The sequence below is a fragment of the Erithacus rubecula genome, assembly GCF_903797595.1.
Source record: "Erithacus rubecula genome assembly, chromosome: 17".
Taxonomy (NCBI): Eukaryota; Metazoa; Chordata; class Aves; order Passeriformes; family Muscicapidae; genus Erithacus; species Erithacus rubecula.
The window spans coordinates 12139450-12159585 of NC_136669.1; the positions used below are offsets into that span (position 1 = coordinate 12139450).

Consider the following 20136-nt stretch of genomic DNA (forward strand, 5'->3'; position numbering starts at 1 on the left):
CTCTGTTCCTTTCCCTTCATTACAGAGGAATGACCTCTGCTCTGCCAACAGGCGATGTCACCTTCTGTCCCCTGCTGGGTACATGCTCAAAAGAAAACATTTACAAAAGAGCGTGCACTTACCCCATGCTGCCTTCTAGGATACAGGAGACAGATCCACAGAGCTGCACATTCTCCTTCTCTGACTGCTTTCAAGTCACACCAGGCACAGCACCTCCAGAACAAAACCCCAAGGAAAATAAAAGCCCCTCTTGCCTGGCGAGGCTGCCCGTGCTGAGATAGCACTGCTGCACATTTCCTACCTCTCCACCACTGCAGACTCGCTGGGAGAGCTGATGGAAAGCTTTTGCAAAAGGGAACCTTTTAACTGTGCCTTCAAAGCACACTTCCCTGAAATCAGGAAAAAACCAAATGCTAATTAAAAGCGAACTGATGATGACTGTGACATTTAAAAAATGTATTTTAAAAATGCAACTCCGTAGCAAATGAGGAAAGCTATGGCTTTTTTTAAAATCAAAAATCATATTGGAGCTTGAATTGCCAAGGCAACTTCACAAATGTATCAAAAATGTCAGAGATAAGGACTGGCCATTTATCTATACATTTATCCATATGAGAGGCTAAAGTCAAAATGTACCTGTGACTTAGTTCAGCACCACTGATCACTCTATTTTAAAACAGCTTTTAGCAGCTCAAATACTGGTTCTGACTGTTTTACAACTTAAATATTTACCAGTTCATTATCACTTCACAAAATAAACATCACAAAATAAACATCACTGAAAGCCTCTGCAAATCACTGCTACAGTTTCAGTCCTTCCTATATTTTACATCTTCTGCCCCAAAAAGTAGGTATTGCCTTATCTTTTTGCAGGAAAGCAAATGGGCAGAGAATATATCTATTTCTGCTTAACTGGAAAGAACAAATGGCAAAATTTAAATCCTTCCCATACTTCAGTGCTCCTCTCTGAATGTACCATAGAGCTATCATGAAGAAAGATTAAAAACTATTTAACTGTAATTAAAAGCTCACTAATATGTACAGACTAGAAAGTAATTCATTAACGCAAAAGATTTTGTGTTCATTCATCTCAATTTTCTGTTGCACAGAAACTTTCCATAAAAATGATTGCTTTATTTCAACAGCAACACAGTCTTTTATTTCTTATTTATTCTTGCCAGTTGTCATCCTCTTCATCTTTATGGTTCATAACTCTGAAAACTGACTTCTCAAACAATATGAATTTTAAACATGTATAGCTCAAATGCTCAAAAATAAAAGAATTTGTTTTCCATCACTTACATTTGGTTCTATGAATGCTTTTCTAGCAATACATGAATGGGAAAAAGAAGACAACAAGGTAGCAATCACCTTTTAAACCTCAGAAATCTTCCCAGCTTATTTGCCCACACCAAAGATACTTGCTTTTCACTGTGCACCAAGGAGACTGGCTTCTCAAAACAAGAATTTCTGTGCACAAACTGATACAATCATCTTCTCCTTCAAGGGAGGGATGCTCACCATCACATTTCCAGAGGGAAGAAAAAAAACTGTCTCAGTTATTCTCATGTGCACTGAGAGATTTTGCCCTCTTACTTGGCCACTGAGGAATGAGAACTATAATTTCAGGGCAAACAGCTTTAGAAAATACAGAAAGTAACATCAGGATGGCTGAAAATTCAACTCAATTTCTCACAGTCTGAGGCAGAAACACTGAAATACAGCAGGCTGCCATTAATTAAAGGGACTATTTCAGCATGGCAAAACCAACCTCATGGAAAAACCACAAGCTGCATAAAAAAAATTCATCTCAATGGCAGCAGCCAGTGTTTCATGGCATGAAATCACCAGGAAAGTATTTTGGGCTGCCTTGGGCTGCAATAATTTGGCAGGAGAACAGATCATGAAATACACATAACATCAATGACCCTTCAAAGCAATTTACCCCCTTCACCCCATACAATTTATACTATTGTGCACCCAGTATTTGGTCTTGTTTCCCATACTGCAAATTCTACTCATGATCCTGCTCCCAACAGGAAATACATAATGTGCTGTATGTCTCAAGGGTGCAGTTCAGGGGGCACTGCAAAATGCAAGAGCCCCACAGCCTGGAGCTGCTTCTGAGCTGACAAAGATACTTGCCAAGAAAGTGTTAAAAAGATTAAATATCAGGAGAAATAAGCCATGTTTTCATTAAATTGCCTTTCAGTGTAATGGTACAAAAGGTACTAAAACTCTCTGGAGCAGGGTTAATAGCAGATTTTATGGAAGTGGTTAATTAAGAGGTCATGTACATTTCCTTGTACATTTACATTGGGTTTATAGACAGATTTGGTTGAAGGAATGTATCACCCCATGTAAACTGGAAAGCTTGTAAGAACTGATGGCAGCAGTTTCTGAAAAAATTAATTTTTCTGGGCTGTGCTTTGCTGTGGGTCCCTGAGTTTCCTCCACTCAGCAGAGCCTGCAAAACTTCTGACAAAGTTACCAAGCTTACAAATGCCTGAAATCACGGTGGCAAAACTGGACTTAAAGAGCAAATTACACATCCAAAAAAAGGACTGAACCTCTTCAAAGCCACTTGCTAAGTGGCTGCAGTGAGCCTGGCTGGCTGGAATTCCCTTTCTCCATGGCAGGAGACTGGGAGGGAGCAGAGCCAGGAGCTGCCCTGGGCTGGGCACAGGGATTCCCCAGGCCAGCAGCAAGAACAGAGGCACAAAGGGGCTGGGACATCCCTGGGGCACTGCTGGGCATCAGCCTCATGGGGGATGTGCTGCTTCACCTCTTGAGGTTTTTTTTTTCCTGTTCTTAAACTTTGTTGAACTCACAAGTTACCTTGCCTCTGCTCTTTCAGCTCTCATCTCCATCCCAGCAGTGAGCAAGGGGCTGTGTGGGAGCTGAGCTGATGGCTGGGGTCACCCAGCTCAGCTGGGCTCTGGGGTTGTGCTGAACATGCCAGGGAAAATGCTATTTCCATGGGGAAAACCTGCAAATACCTCACAGTAAAACTTGTTCATTAATTGGGAATAGATCAGGCAATGCTGGAGAAAGGGCAGAATTCATCCCTTTGCAACTGAGGAGAAAAGCTTTGCTCAGGGGCTGCAGTGCCCCTCCTGAATTTCCTGAGGATGGAAGGCAAGCACAGAACTCTCCATGCAGTTCAGAGAGATTCAAATCATCTGCATCTGCCAAAACAACACACAGCACACTGCCACAGGGGCCAGAAAGCATGTCCCAGAGATATATACTACAGAGATTTTTCATTTCTGTGACATTCAGGGGAAGCATCTGGATGAGTAACCACTTGCTTTTCAAAGAGATTTAGAGTGGGACACTGCAGAATGCTGCAGAGAGATGAAGGTTTCACCCTTTTCCTGGCTCTTTCCACATGTAAAGTCCCATTGATCTCAAAATAACAAGAACCAACAAGAAGCAATATCAGCAGCATATACTTAACTCACCCTCTAAGAATTGAGAATACTTGATAAATTCAGCACAGTTGCAGCCAGGGGCAAAAACTTTGCAATATTGGAAGTATGCTGTGAAGCAGAAATGATGTATCTGCACTGAATAACCCCTCTTGCCACGATTCCTGCTTGTTCTCTTCCCTTTCTATATTTAGGAAATCGAAGCAATTTAATGTAAAACAGCAAAGCTGGGAAATTGACTGCAACTCTTAAGAAAAAGCCTAGGAGGCTAATGAACCATTATGGTAAAAGCTGAATAAGCCCAGATCCTGAAAAGAAATTGGAGGTGTATTTTAGATATGCATGAAGACGATCAAAAAACCATTTCCCATAGATTGCTGTGTGCAACTAGGGCACTTTGTTTAATCTTATCCAGCTATACAACTTAAATGAAACAAACCTTTAATTTGACTTTCAAAAGCATTAAGTATTTTGGGAGCTGCCTTGAAGTCGGCCAAATAATGTTCCTGGAGGTATTTCAAGCTAATTTTTAAAAGCCAACAAGTTTCAATTATTAGAAAAATAGGCTCAGCTTTTCCTCAGGGGAAAGGGAAAAGAGTGAAAAAACACAAAACTTTTTATCATCACTGTTGAGTCAAGTAAAATGAAGGGATTTATTACAGATATTGAAGTGGCTGGTGAAAAACACAGCTCAGAAGGATTCCTTACATTATCTGAAGACCTGAAGTTTCCCCATTCACAGATACACATCACGTGGAAATTTAGCCTTTGTCATTGAGATTTATAATCGTGAGCTTAATTCTAAAAAAGAGCATTATCAGAGCCAGTGTTTGTGGAAAATTACAGACCCTCATCCTGCAGACACATTTTAACTGACCTGAGACTACTCATGCACATAAAAATAAACTACAGGTGTACTGGTGAGATCAGGGCCTGACTGACCCCAAGGGAATAAAGAACTGAGATATCTAAAAGCTCCCTTGGATAAGTGCATGAACCTGAAGAAACTAAAAAACATCAAAAGAGAACTAAAATTGGATCTTGCTGTGAGAAAGGAGTAAAAATCCGAACAAGCCAAACCAAACTAAATCAATAACAACAAAAAGAAACAAACCAAAAAACCACCCCAAGCCACAGAAAAACCCTTGTCTGATAAATATGCAGAAAGGAGCATTAGTAGTTACTTACCTTGGTATGAAGTGATCATAAAGATTCTTTGGGACACATTAACAAGAAAAATTTGAAGTCTAAATAAAGTTTTTTGTTATTTATTAAAGTGTTATAGTTTCATTACAGTACAACAAAACACTAACACTGCTATTACAGTCTAACAAAAACCACCACAGATTTTAGATGCCAATTTTTCCTTACACTGCCTGAACACCAGGGCACCTGAGTTTTCTTGTTCTGATGGAAGTTAAGGTGTGGTTAAACAGAAAAACCTGGTCAGTTTTAAACAGAACCTTCTGTAAATGCAGCATGCACTCAGCAGCTCTGAGAGCTCAGCAGCAGTGCCCAGCACCCACGGGCACAGCCAGCACAGAGCCCTGGAAAAGCACGAGCTGCACCCCCCTCATCTGCATCCATCTGTCATCCAGCCTATGGAAATCTGCAATTTCACTCCCTTCAACTCTGACATGAGTCATTTAATTCCAAATAAAGTGGGATGTAATGTGCCATGCAGCAGAGCAAAGCCAAGGAGAGGAGTGTGTGTGCTTTTGCTCTGCTCCAAGGGAAGTGTGCTGTCCTGGCACAACAGGGCAGTGCCAGCCTCCACACTGCCAGCCACCCATCCACCAGCAACACCTGAACTAGCTGAAAAGTCTTACAGGTAAATGATTGTTTTCAGGAGTGAAATTTCATTCTTACACACCACTCATACGCCTTTATCAGCAGGGAACAGCAGTGTCAGCCAACGGCCTGACAGGTTAAAACATATTGTATATTCCAGAGAGACTCCTGAGCCTCATTTCTTATTTATAAGTCTGGAGTTGGAATTTAAATGAACACGAGCCAGAGTGTCTGCCTGCACAGAAGATTCCCAATACTCACTTCAGGGTTTATCATAGCAACAAATGCCTGGAAGAGAATTGAGATACTCCAGTGTTGGAGTGAGAAAGGTCATAACTCTCTTAATAGCTACAATAAATTCAGTGTTAGAAAATAATTTAGCGAGTTTAGAAAATAGAGTTTGATTGCAGTTAGCAATGCCCTGATTAGCTACAAACATTCTGGGTATTAGCATGCATCAGCATCCAGAGAATGCCACACAGCAAACAGGCAACCATGCAGCAATGGCCAAAGGGAAGCCAAGCATGGCTGAGTTGGAGCACTTGCCAGACAATATTTCATTTTTCAGAAGCAGATGCAGTGGTGTGCTTCCACACAGACACAGAGCTGTAAGGAACAAGGTGCCTCAGTATCCCAGAACTGCCTCAGGCTCTTCCTCCTTCAGGTTCCACCCCTGAACAGGAGGACAGGGGTGGCCTGGCTTGAGCTGGGTGCTGGGGATCTCTGTGTCAGTGAGCCAAACCCTTTCACTCTAATGGAAAAGTGGAGTCAGCACCATCCCCAGTGCATCCTCAGACTCAGTCTGTGTTTTCCATTCAGCACTCCCTCTGTCCTACACCTCTGGGTTTAAAACCTTCCAGGCAGAATACATGAGACTGTACATGCAGAAAGCAGTGATGCATTTTCCACCCAACTCATCCATAACACACAGTGTATATGCACAGTGTTCTCTACTCTTACATATTTACTCCAAAAATGACCATTTCTCTGGTTGTACACAAAGCCCAGTTCATCTTCAGCAAACACAGATAAAAATACACATTTTGTGCACAGACTATCTTCAAGTCCAGGCTCAGTGTGTTTTGCTGAAGACTTATGGAAATTAGAAGATACCTAAAAAAACCTCCAGAGTTAAAGAAGAAGTGGATAAACAGGGAATCTAGAGGGCTACTATAATCTTCACATCCTAAATAAAAACCACATCTTAAATAAAAACCACAATGTCATCAAAACTACAAGTGTTAAAGGTGGGGTATCAGAAGATGAAATTGCAATTTGAGATTTTGAACTCCAGACCTAGCTCTAACAGTCTGAACAGAAAGGACTGGGAATTGCTGAATAAAATAAGATGCAAAGAGTTGCAAACAATTTGACCTGAAGACAAGTGCATAAAAATGGCAAACTGAGACTGAAATGAAAGGAAAAGTCTAAGAATAAAAGCACACTAATATCTCCCAAAACATTATTTATATATAATCCAAAATGTCTCCCAGAATATCTCAGAGAATAAAATTCCCAATTTTTACCTACTATTGAAGGCCACCTCAATGTTTTTCTTACAAATGTTACTTATATATAAAATATATTGAGACAGAACATATGGGATAATTTATCAACAGAGAAAATTCCATATAGGTTTATGCTGTAGAGTGACAATCACCTATCATAGCTTGACTACCAACATTATTGATGATACCTCTATTTTAATACAATATGTTTGAGTATGTAAATGTATACTCCCAGACAGAATTTGCACTTCTCTAACCACTATAACATACAGCTCAGTGAAGGGTTGTGTGGAATACAAATGTAGGAGTCTACTCATCAATTTTAAGTTCCTACAGCTTATTTAAAAGACCTTCAATCAATTAACAAAACTCATTTTTACATAAAAAGGCTCATTTTCCATAGTATACAGATGTTAGTCTAACCTTGATGTACAACAGGAGAAGTCCTTTATTTCTTCCCAAATGTCAAAGAGATATTTCCCATAAAGGCATTAATTTTTATTGATCTAATTGCTCCAACTGCTGCTCACTTTCAAACAAATAAACCTGTCAAAAATAAATGCACTGGATGAAGCAGCCTGGCCTGTGAAGAAAGTGGCTCAAGGTTCTGCATACAGTTGATGTGTATTGAGCACTTCCAAACCCCCATTATGTATTTTAAAAGAGCTGGATGCAATTTTCAGCTGAATAGCTCTTTTATGATTTCTAAAATCCTGTGGGGTTAATAACTCACCTCTTGAGGCTTTACTAGAAAAGGCATTTGAAGTGTCTTTAAGAAGTTGTTGCATGCTGCCCTCAAAGCCCAGCTCCAAAACAAAATCCTAAAAGCCCTTTGGAGTTTATGCTTCTGGATCAGCTCTGAGCTCCTGCATCGAGCACAACCCCTCTGACCAATCCCAGCCAATCTAAAAGGGGCAGGAAAGAATACAGAAAGTATTCTCAAATATTCCCTTCTGAGCCTGGGTTTTCCCCCCTTGTTTCCTGTTGCTCCCTTTTCCACAAATGCTTGAGTAAAAGCATTTATTTTCCTTAAAGGAACATAGGGATTTGCAAAAGTACCATCAGCATCCCAGTTGCACCTAGAGATGGCAGTTCCAGAGCAGAGCCTTTCTCTGGAGCCCCCCACCTGAGCAGGGAATCCAGGGAATCCAGGGAATCCAGGGAATCCAGGGAATGGGATGCTGAATAGCAAATGAAGAGACACAAGAGTGGAAAGAAAAGGCCCTAACCCAAGGCCATAGATGAACAAGAGCCATGAGCAGAGCTGACCCAGCTCCCTGAGCTGCAGCCTGCTGACTCCCAGCAGTGGCCGAGGAAATTCAGTGTATTCCCTAGTCCTGGGCTGCCCACACTGACTGTGACACGCTTGTGTCACTGCCGGGGTCCCACAATAAGCTGCAGCTGCTCTGCAGCTCCATTGATTCCTGGAAAGGATCTTTCCTGCAGCCACCAGGTCAAGCCAAAGGTGTGAGGACTTACCTCTATTTCAGTTCTGGACTGAGCACTGAGAAAGGCATGACAGCTTCCTCCAGTGTGCAGGCTGCTCATTGTCCCCTCTCCACTGGGATCTGGGCCTGTTCTGTCACTGTAAAAACACCTCATGGACCCAGAAAAACATGTTAAGGGGAAAAAAAGGAATGTTTTCCCCACAGCTGCTGCCCTGTGGGTGTTTGCATTGCATCAGGAACACTGGCCATAAATGCACATCTATTCTGCACATTATGTCCTTTAACACACTGCTCCCAAGCACTGGAGCTAAAGTAAATGGATAATAAATGTGTTGGTTTCATGTGCTTGGGGGGAGCGGTAAATTCCCCTCAGGGGAAGCTCCAGGTGGCCCGGGAAGGGAGGGGCTGTCCCATCTCTGGGAGCCTCCCCTGTGAGCTGCTGGAACCAATCAGAGAGCTGGATTGGTGATGGACAGCTCGGAAAACCAATAAAAAGTTGTTTCGCTTTCACAAATCACAGTGGATCAAGTGCTGGGGGCTCTTTCGGCTTCCGGTCTCGGGAGGTGCGGGGGGTCTCTGGCCGGGGCCCAGCCCGGCACCAGCACCGGCCGCATATTGCTTCTTCTGGATACAATTTTAACTTCTTAATGCCTGGATAAGATTCTCGATCTCCTAAGCTCCCCTAGATGGGAAGGAATAAAGCATGAAGTCCAGAGAAGTCGGTGGAATGAAGATAAAGTTCCTGATGGGAAGAGATTGAAAAGGTGCAACTGATAAGTAGCTGAAAACCTTTTTTTGTGAGGCTATGAGGGGATTGTGACTTCACTAAAATTCCTTTAAACTGTGAAATATACTTGGGGAGGATGGGTGCTTGAGTTGAAGACTTTTTTGCCTCGGGAAATTGAGCTCTCTGTTTTGGGACTGGAATATGAACAGAGACATTTGATAGAGAAGGAGATAAAGAGGATTTTGTTTTTCAGCAGCCTGCCTTTAAAAGTAGCACCGCATGTGTGCATCATAACCCATAACACGGCTCTGGAAGGACTGAGGGAATGAGAGGAAAATTCATTGTTCTGTAGGTTCTGGGTGGATGCAGACTGTGAAGGTGAAGACACCCCTAAGCCAGAACTAAAAGAGGAACTTTCCTCTCTTAAGTGAACTGAACTGATTATTTGGGTAGATAACTGACTGAAGTGTTCTCTGTATGTTGTTAGTAACAAATACAGAATGAAGGGAGGAGGAAATAATCTAGGCATCTTATTCTGATTTTTTTTTGTGCGTTATCAATAAATTTCTTCTTGTACCTTTTAAAATTTTGAGCCTACCTTGTCTCTACTTCTGAGTCCTGTCTCTAAAAGAAATTAAATATATTAAAATTGGCAAACCCAAGTCACACCGTGACAAATGGTTTTTCTCTAAACCATTTACAGAAGAGTGTCAATACTATATACATAAACTCCATTTAAAACACTCAAACATCAACAAGATTACTTACTACTTTGGATGCCAAAAAACTTCCTTCTTTCCCAAAGTTCATCCAGGTGATGCAAGTATGCAAGACAAGAAAAACTAATTCCACGAGTTAGCTGCAGCCCTATGGATAACAAAAAGGAAGTGGAAAGATCTGGAGAATTTCTCTTATTCCCCAGACAAAAATGCAGAGTGGTGTTTCCACGTTAGTGTAAGGACAAATTAAAGATAAGATGATGCTCAGGAGGATGAAAAGAAAGCCTGTTGATCTGATACTATTTAACCTTTGTAAAGCAGAAAATCTAAAGGTCTTTAAGGTTCCCTAAAGCACCTGCTTTCAGATCATTCTCCCAAATGACCTTATGCTTATTTAGCTTATGGCAGCTGAGCTGCATCGTGGACCCCATCCTCAGGCAGCAGTGAACTGGGGAAACCCCAAACCCAAGTGGTTTAATACATGAAATATAAGCACAGCAGTTGTTAGATGCTGCATGGCAAGTGGAATCATACACAAAGTGTTCCTGTCTGCCCTGGCTCAGTCTCACTAGAACCCACCTGTGACAGGGGAAGGACCACTGGCACTGGGAAATGGGAGAACACGAGAGTGCCTCTCCCAGCCCTGCCCAAGGGACACTTCCCACAGCTCAGGGCTGTCCTGCTCTGCCTTCCAGCCCAACTGAGCACTTATGTTTAGCACAAAACATTCACAGGGCAACCTCCTCTCTAGTTCTGCTCATTGCTTCCTTGCATTATGTAAAACACTGAGTGAGAGCCCTTCTGATGGACTCAGCACTGCATCACCACTCACCTCACGTTAACTCTGGGTGTTTTTCATGAAGTACATCCACTTTTTTAACAACAGGTAATTCCAGAGGCATGGCAGATGTTTCAAAGCTGATCATGAAATTCCAGCTGGCTGCTAAATGGAAACAAGCCTGTTTCTTTTGCTGCAAAACCCCTCCCAGTCACACTGTTCACTTTAAACAAATGCCCTGTAACTGCTGAGATGTTGGGGATTTTTGCAGGGTGTGAACTGACTCTGCAGCAGGATGGTTAGGTGCTGCTCAGCTGGGATCTGTGTGTCCAGCCCAAGGGGCTGTCCAGGTGCACCAGGTGAGATTACCTGAGCCCTTGTCCTGCTGAGCTCTCAGCCATCCAGCTGGGCTGTGCTCCAGCAGGAGCATTCCAGCATTTGCGTGACCTACTGCCATCCGTTCATGTTCAACTGTGCATAGAACATCTCCCAGTGCCATGAATCCCCTTTTTGTCCATCCCTTCATCTGCCAGAACACTTTCTCCCAGATGTTTGAGAGCCTCCATGTCCTGTGGGATAAATCCCACAGCAAGCATCACATGTGGGGCTTTCTGAGACTGCCACCTGCTCTGCCTGAGGAATGAACCCAAACACCTTCAGCTTCCAGGTGCTGTCCCTCCCCTGGGCTGGAGCTGCTTGGGACTGCCCAAATTCCTCACCTGAGCACTTCTCTCCCAGGCAGCAAAGCCTTGCTGGACAGGTGGATGGGTGGGCTGTCAGCCTGTCCCCCCTGTGTGCCCACCTGGGGCAGCCCTGGGCCACTCAGGAAATGATGGCTTGGTGAGTGCAGACAGGCACAGCTGGAATGCCCAGCTGCACCATTAGAACCACATGGCAAATATAACTCCAGCCCTTTTATCAAACTCTAATGTGAAATCCAAAGACCTTACAACACCTCTTCCAAGATTAAAATAATAATTACAAAACATAGCCTTGAAGAGGATTGCAAGGGTGATTATGTAATAAAATCCTTTTTTCTTCTTGAATGCATAAAAAGACTAGGAAGCCTTCTGTGGATCCCAGACAAGCTTTGCATTATTTTTCTATTTGAACTAGCATGATTCATTTATCTCTTCATTATTAATACTTAAATTGTTCGTAGAGCCTTATTTTAATTTACTTCTGCACAGAATGTCAGGACAAGGAGAATAGGCAACAGCTTTATCATTTAGAATGGTTGACACAAGTTGGTTTTTTTTGTTTCCTGTTTGTTTGGTTTGTTATTTTAAAACTGTGCACAAAGCATACTTTTTGCACAGCTTAAAAAAAATTCTGGCACCTCTAAAAATATCAAACACAAAAGTAAATGTGGATATATCCTAGTCCAGTCCAGAAGAGCACCAAATGAAAACACTGCTTGCAGGAGGCTGAGCTAACCACTCTTCATCCAGCTGCCTTCTGACTTATTAGCCCTATTTGCCCCATCTGAATAATAATAAGATTGATTCTGCAAACAAATGCTAGCACTTCCCTCTCTTACAGTTTTTAGCCTCCTATTCTATAGGAAAAAAAACCAACATTAAATGAAACAAAACCTGCTTGTCTTCAGGCAGTCACAATCACCTCTATTAATCTATAAATATCCTGTGCACAATAACTCATGGCGTGTATAAAAGCAATGACAAGGTCACTTACTATGAACAATTCATGATCGGTTTCCCTGGCAACAGAAATGTGTGGCAACAAGGGAGAAAGGCACAGGAAAAATTATAGGATGTTTCCATTATGTAAGTGACTCTTGCGATTTCTCCAGAAGGATTTACCTAAAAAGTCTCAGACTCCAGCCGCTCCTGGCTCTCTCTAGCTCTGCAGCAGTGGGAACTCTGCCTGTTTCACTGCAGCCACTGAGCATCACAGGAGGGAAAAGAACAACACACATGTGGCTCAGGAGGACTTTCATTGGATTTTAAACTGATTCTCAAACCCCAGCATGGATGTGATCTCTTGTCCTCTTAGAGGTTGGAATCCTTAGTTAGCACTCACTGTTAGTTACTTTGTCATCATCCAATTAAAAATCAATCACCAATTTGCACGTCTCAATGGGTTCCCAAACCTTCAACAGGACTTTTACAATTAATGTGTTACTTTAGGACCTGAAGTGACTTTCTAACTGAAGGTTCACCAGAAGCAAATATTTTCTACGCAGGCATGGCTCTGGAATGCCATTTCCATCTCTACAGGTGAGTTACAGTGCACAGATTTTCTAACAGTGGGCAGTCAGTATTTTACTGATCAAAACTCAGTCTTGACAAGGACTTCAGCAATAAAAGCTGTGGTTCTCTGAATCACACAACCAACCCAAGCAGATTCCAGAGGAGGTGTGATGAGTCTGGCGACATCAGAGTGGCAGCAGTGGTGTTGGGAATGCTCAGCAGCTCCAAGGCTGTATGCAGAGGAGGAATGAATGACAAGATAACCACAGCCCACTGCCACCCATCACTGCAAAAGGCAGCGTTTCTGAGGTACCCCAGAAGGGAGAAACAGTGAAATAGAGACCACAGATACAGCACAGCCAGTGACTCATCTGTGGGCTGTAAAACCCCTTCTGTCTCTGAGGAGACACGGATGAATCCATCCCTGACACACAGAAAGAACTGTGATCCTTGACACTGAAGAATAAAGTTTTCAACCTCTTTCCATCTGTATTTTTGTGGTGCCCCTCTCCAGACTCCTCCAAGAGAACTCTCATGCACAGGAGCACAGCTGAAGAAGGAACAGGCACCACTTGAAGAGGCAGAGCTATGGATCCCACAGGCTGTGTGCCTTCCAGAGCTTGGATCCAAACTCAGCCTTGTCTCTGAAATTCACAGTGAAGAAGCAATTATCTATGGACAACCAGCTGAACAAAATGCTCTGAGGCACAACCCCATGGGAAATGATGTGAAGTGAGAGATCTGAATTTCTCAGAGCCCCCAGCATTGCCATAAAGACAAGAAAGAAAGCAAGGGATGCTTGAAGATACTCAGAGTTCTGCAGGATTTTGGCTTCTCATGTCACAAGTGCAGCTTTGGGAAACAGACTGATGAAAAGCCTGATGGGTGCATTAGGGTTTGATTTCAGCAGGTAACTGCAGCATCAGTCACAGCTCCATCAGCATTCCCTCCCTACAGGGGGTTTGCAGCTCTCCCTATCCACAGGAAACAAACTCCACCCAGCTCCAGTCGGAATAGTGGCCACAGTGGAACCACACCTTCAGCCAGAAAGGAATGCTAAGCCCCTTAAAATTCAAATTTGAGGGCAACCTAAGGGCTCCTCCAGCATTCTGCAATCCCTGGGTCAAAATGGGCAGCACAGAGGAGCTCTGAGAGCTCAGGATACTGAAGAGAGCTGAGGGGAGTTTGACACACATCAGTCCTGCAGCAGAGGAAACTTTGCAGTGGGTGATGAAACACCTGAGTGTTTGCTTCTTCAAAGTCCAGGGAATTGGCACTGCAGAGCCACACCAGAAATGAAGAACAGCTATTCTGCTCATGTCCCAAGTAATAGTCCACTTAAAAATAGATGCTGTGTGATAGAGCTGCCTCCACAATTTCCAGACAGCTTTGACTGGTTACAAGCAGAACAAAACAGAACTGCAAAAGAAAGGCAAAGGCAATAAAATGAGTCCCCAAACATGCATTAACCATCTGAGCTACTGTGCTATTCCCAAAATAATTCTCTTTTTTTTTTTCTAAGAGGTTATACAACCAACAACCTTGACCACATTTAGAATGAAGATTAAATGAAATTCTTCAAAAGCAAATTTCTGTCCCTTGTTCAGCAAAACACTCCTGTCATAATTAGCAAGACTGATAAGATTATTTATTTTATGCTTTTCACAATGGGTGAAACTGTCCAAGCCTCTGTAATACAAGTGCAATGCTGATCCTTTGTATTTCAGACAGCAGGGACAAAGATATGAAACAATAACTGCCTAAAAATTCTACTATCATCTCCCAAAACCTCTGCATCTAGAAAGAACTAGAACAAACTCCTCTTAAAATGAAGCATTTATTAAATTTTAAATCAATTTCATGATTAGGAAAGAACTGACTTTTAATTCTCAAACTCCTGAGCTGGAAAGACCAGAATTAATTCTCCAGATTTCAATTTGCAAGGTTTGCTAACCCTGCTATCCTGGCAGAGATGCCACAGTTTCACACTGTAAAGGGAACTCCTAAAACAGGCTTGTTTGTCCTTTGCCAGGAGACAAAAGGGCAGAAAAGCCCTTGCACTGTCTGCAAACAGTTTTTATTTTTATGCTCTTCTCCTGAAATACTCCTCTGACAGTATGGGATTGCAAGGACTCATTGCCTGGATCATGTGTGCCCTTTTGAGCACATCAATAACAAAAGAAATAGAAACAAAAATAAAAAGCCCATGAAATGCGAAAATTCTCTTCTATCTCTTTCATCAATACAAAAGTCACAAAATTTAAATAATCAGAAAAATTTATCAGACCTATTTATTCAGATGATTTATCTTTACCAAAACATATCTTTGGTCTTCATCTGTGGAAGGAAAAGGGAGGTCCATCTCCCCTTCTTTTAATCATACAGTGCTCCACCAAATATATAAACATCAATATTTTCTCCTGGTCTTTTCAAACCATTTAATACCAGATACAAGTTATTTAGACACTATAAGTTTATTTCCTCTGTCAAAATAGAAAGAAAGAGAATTGAAAAACAAACTGCAGTTTTCAATTATTTACCACCCTTGGAAAGGGAAACACAAGCTAATATATATTTTATCCCATATCCATTTTTATTTCCATTAAACAAATTGTACCCAAAGTCCCACAGTCAACAAACAAAATCAGCATCTCCCTCTGTTCTCTCAACCATTTCAAATATCACAGTCCATAATTAACTCTGAGTCCTACAAAACAAGCAAGGCTCAGGTTTGCTTTTATTCCATGTATCAGTGCACAGAGGCCTAAGGGCACAATATAGGAAAATGCCTTCAAAATGTTGAAACATGCAAGAAACATCCAAATCTTTCTTTTTGCTTTCAGAACATTGGGGAACCATTTTGCACAACCCCTTTCCTTTGTCATGCTAATGAGCTGTGCTGGTCAGTGAGTTCTTGCAGGACAGGGTCTGCAGCATTACAGGAGATTTCCCACTGACAAAAAGCCACACTGAACACATATCACAACACACACAGTCATCTGTCACTGTAACTTAGCCAATTGCAACTACAGGGGGGATTTTTAAGCAGGCAGAATGTAATTGCCTGCTTGGAATTCTGCCAAGACACTGGAGCTAATTATTTTTTAAGGATGAATTTAGTGCTCGCATGAAAGCTGATGGATCAATAGCACGAGGAGATGAAGGCAGTTTATTGCCAGCCTGGGCACGGTGCTGCTGTGGGGATGCAAAGTGCCCTGCTGAGCCCTGACAATGCCCATTGTCCTCAAAGTACAGGGGGAGATGCATTAGAGTCAGGCTGTTCTGCAACATCCACTCTCCACAGCAGCTCCCATCCTGAGCACATGGAGCAGCACAGCCAAAATTCTGACCCAGCTGCCAGAAACTCCTGTGCTGCTGCTGCTGCCTTGGTGGGCTACTGAAAACAGAGGCCAGGCATAAAGAGAATTAAAAGCAGGTATGTTTATTGAAGGGCCTTCAGGTTCATTTTGGGCTACCTCCAAAAAAATGGACAGTGGGTCACAGATTTTCACACTTTTATAAATTTGGTCCATTTGCATATTGGGGGTTAATCTTCCAATTACAGCTTCAAGTTATAAAGTAATTTACCCCAAGTTTGCTCTCCCAAATCACTTGAGTTTATATTTTTCATGGCCTGAAACAATGAGGTGTCCTTGATGCCCAGGACTGGAGAGGAATTGTTGTGTCTGACCAAAATGGGAAAGCAGCAGCTCACACTGTGTGTGGAGTTTAGAGCTATACACTAAAGAATTATGGGATTACATGAATTGCCCAATTGCAGGAAAAATATAAAAGCTAAAATTCTAAGGCATCATTGCCCTACCACAACCAAAACCAGGGGCTTATGTTCTTCACATGTGGAATTGCAGGAGAATACTGAATTTAAATGTCTAAACTTAGTGCTAAAGGGGACTGAAATAGAATGTACTTTGTTCCTGAGCAAGAAGCAAAAACAGTCTCTGAGACTTCTCTGCAGTCTGATAAAAGACCAAGTGTCAGAAGGAAAAACTAATTCTACTCATAGCTACATCATATTATGGCTCCAAATAAACATCATGCATGGGATGCACCTGTCTCTCCTTTGACTGACTGTTCCACACTGATATTATGGGGGGGGGGAAAAATAAAAAAAAATTGAGTCTCCTTAGAAAAAAAAACTGAAAAAAGCAGGTCCAGATTCTGTCACACCCCAAGACCATTTTGCAGCTACCTGATGTAGCTATTTTTCTATTTTTCTTGTTTCTAATTTTCTTTGTTTTGCTGGTTTAGTTGTAGAAAGAGAAGACTTTTTATGCTCAAAACAGTTTTAAGTGCTTCAAATAAAAAATATAAGCAAAAGTGCAACATAAGTAAAATGCTTTAAAATAAAAATGTTCTCTGAATGAATATTGAAAGCTTTTACAAAAAGTCAGAACTGTTTTTTTTATGTAATGAACAAAAAGACCTTCAAATCTAAGTCAAGGAGAAAAGATTAAATAACAAAAGCTAAATATCACACCGAGTTTGCATGGTTTGCTCTAAAATGCAATGTTACAATTCTCCTACATTAGAACTAATAGGAAAATCTGGGAACTGACACTGAATAAAATAAAACTGACTGTACAAAACAGAACCATATGGACAACAAACACCGTGATTAACAAGGTTTAAATTCAATATCTTTACGGTCACTGCACAGCCCTGGACTGCCCAAAGACAAGAAATGAGGAAGGGACAGCATTCCTCACCCACTGTGAGGAAAAGCAGCAAGACAGAACCAGGAAATAAATTCTGCAAGTGGCTGATGGAAGCAGACAGCAGCCACAGATATCAGCAGTTCCAGCTCCTGCCCTGGACAGGATCCCTGGATGGAAATTGGAGCTAACAGAGCCAAACTTGTCACTGATGGAGCACATCCCCCTGCTGCTGCACAGGGGCAGAGCCTCCCAAAACTCTGCAGCTCCTCAAGGCAGCTGGCAACACTTGCTTGGGCTCAATATATTGTGACAAACACACTTTGTCTCCAGTTAACGTGAGGATTTAGGGGCTCCTGGAGTTTCTCCTCTCTCGGGTAGAGGCACAGCACAGGCAGAAAAGAAGCAAAGCCCTCCCTGCTGGTTATCCTGCCATGCTGGCCTCAGGTTTCATTGCCTCAGCATCCAGCCATCACCTTCTCTCCTCTTCACAGTGACAGGCATCAGCATCAAGTCAGAAATGGCCATGGACCCAAGCTGGACCTACCTGGATTCAGTTTCTTACCCAGTTACTCATCAGGCACTTTCCTCCTCACAGCCCCTTACTCTGGCACAAGCACTTCTTCACTGCAGGGCTTTACAGACAGTGCTGCTCTCCCATCAAAATACCCAAACACCAAAATGTCAGTGCAGGATGGTTTCAAAATATAAATGTCTACTTTTGAAATTTAATGGTAAAAGTGGGGAGGAAAGAAAGAAAAAAAAAACCAACCCCTGTCTTAATTAGAAAACAATCCAACATTTCCTTTGCAGAATCTGAGTATTTTCCCAGATTTTATTTCTCCTTTGTTTCATAGTTGGCATTCACAGATTAATCAGTCATTTTTATGACCTGTATACCTGGTTACAGATCCATTTATTTGCATTTTTGGATGCAGAACATTCTGGCTACAATTTCAGTTCAGTTCTACTCTCCAGCCAGGCCACTATGACATCTGCATCTGAGTTTTTCCATCCAGCTCTTCTTGATTCCTCAAATCTAAAATCTGGTTTTCTTGACATTAACACTGAAAAAATAGAAACAGCAAACTTTTAAAAACAAGAATCAAGTACTAAAGTGGAGAGGAGAAACAAAACAGGGGAGAGAGTGAGAGCATAGCCCAGCTCTCCACTGCTCCACATCAAAGAACCTGATGGAGCTGCTGAAATTGTTCAAGAACTAAACAAGTAATCCTGCAAAGCTAAAATTATTTCAGATTCAAAATAAAGGGCAGATTAAATCACTATAAGGTCTTTCCTCTGGGCTGCAGCTGTGAGAATTATTAATATAAACCTGAGTAACCAGAGCTCATTTATTGTGCACTGCCAATAAAGAATACAAAAAAATTATTAAAATATAGTAGAGTTTCTTTTAAATTCCATGCTTTTTTTTTTTCTGCTTATAAAAGAACCAACAGGCAGGTTGCCTGTGCACTGCACCCTCTCACTGACATTTGAACTGCAGTGATGTTTCCACATAAAATTCTGCCCAGCCTGGGCCATGCAGCAGCTTTTTCAAGCAGGTTGACACAGTGATGATTTTCTCGATTCATTTTTTTTTAGTTCTCATAAAAGGCTTTGTCCAGCACTGCTGAAGTTAACAGGCAATGGAAGTGGGATCAGGATGAATATGCATCTCTGAGACTGGCAGAAAGAGAAGAGACTAAAGTCTTGAAGAATGAAAACAAGAAGTCACAGATGTTCCATTTAGTTCACTTTGCAAAGCGACAATTTGAATTTCCTTTCCAAAGAAAACATCTGTGGCAAAGGTTTAAATTTCCTTTTCCCTTTTGATTTGAATTCACTCTCCTTTTCTTACATGCCCTTTATACAGACCAAACAATACAGGGTTTTTTCCTAAGAGCTAATAATGACACACTGCAAAGTAAAACCAAAATTCCTCAGCAATACTGCATCATTAGAAGTAATTTATACAACTGCTACAGATGACTGAGTCAAAAAGGAATTATGAAACGTTGCAAACCATGAATCTATTAAGGAGTACACAGCTCTTCTGTGTCTTCCCCCTTCCTCCCCTCCAGCCTATCTATGGGAGTAATTTCTGAGGCTGAATGCAGCCTGTGCTGCTCCTCAGGATCCCATTCAGTGCTGCCAGCCTGGGAGCAGCAGCCAAGCTCGTGCCCTCTGCCTGGCACTGCCACTCACACTCCCTGCCCTCCTGCCCCTGAGACTGAGGAGCACAAAGGGTCCTGCAGCTCCTGCCTTGCCACTCTTAGCAACAAGGGTTTATAATGGCACAGCCTTTCTACATATGGATTATACACATGCATATACATGTATTTCACAGAATCACAGATGAACTGGTTGGAAATGACCTTTGAGATCAAGTCCAACTTATGATTCAATACATCCTCATCAACTAAACCATGGCACTGAGAGCCACATCCAGGCTTGTATTAAACATGTCCAGGGATGGTGACTCCACACCTCCCTGGGCAGACCATTCAGTGCCCAATCACTCTTTCAATGAAGAATCTTTTCCTGATGTCCAAACTAAACTTCCCCTGGTGCAGCTAAAGGCTGTGTCCCCTCTGTCAATGGTTGGAAGAACAGACTGATCCCCACCTGGCTACACCACCTTTCATTTCAGGGAGCTGTAGAGAGTGATAAAGTCACCTCTGAGCCTCCTTTTGTGCAGGCTGAACAGCCACAGCTGTCACTGTAAGGCTAGGGAGAGGTAAAAAACAACACAGACTTTATCCAGAAAGCAGAAGAAGCAATTTTTTGCAGAAGCAGGCACATTTTTATAGACTGGTTTGCCAAACCAAGGATAGGATTAAGCTCCTTG

General features: G+C 42.1%; 1 protein-coding gene across 17 annotated transcripts in view; it reads right to left on the bottom strand.

The window, feature by feature from the left end:
- Nucleotides 1-20136, bottom strand: part of RBFOX1 (RNA binding fox-1 homolog 1) — a 1017140-nt gene that overhangs the window by 693428 nt on the left and 303576 nt on the right. The window lies entirely within an intron of this gene.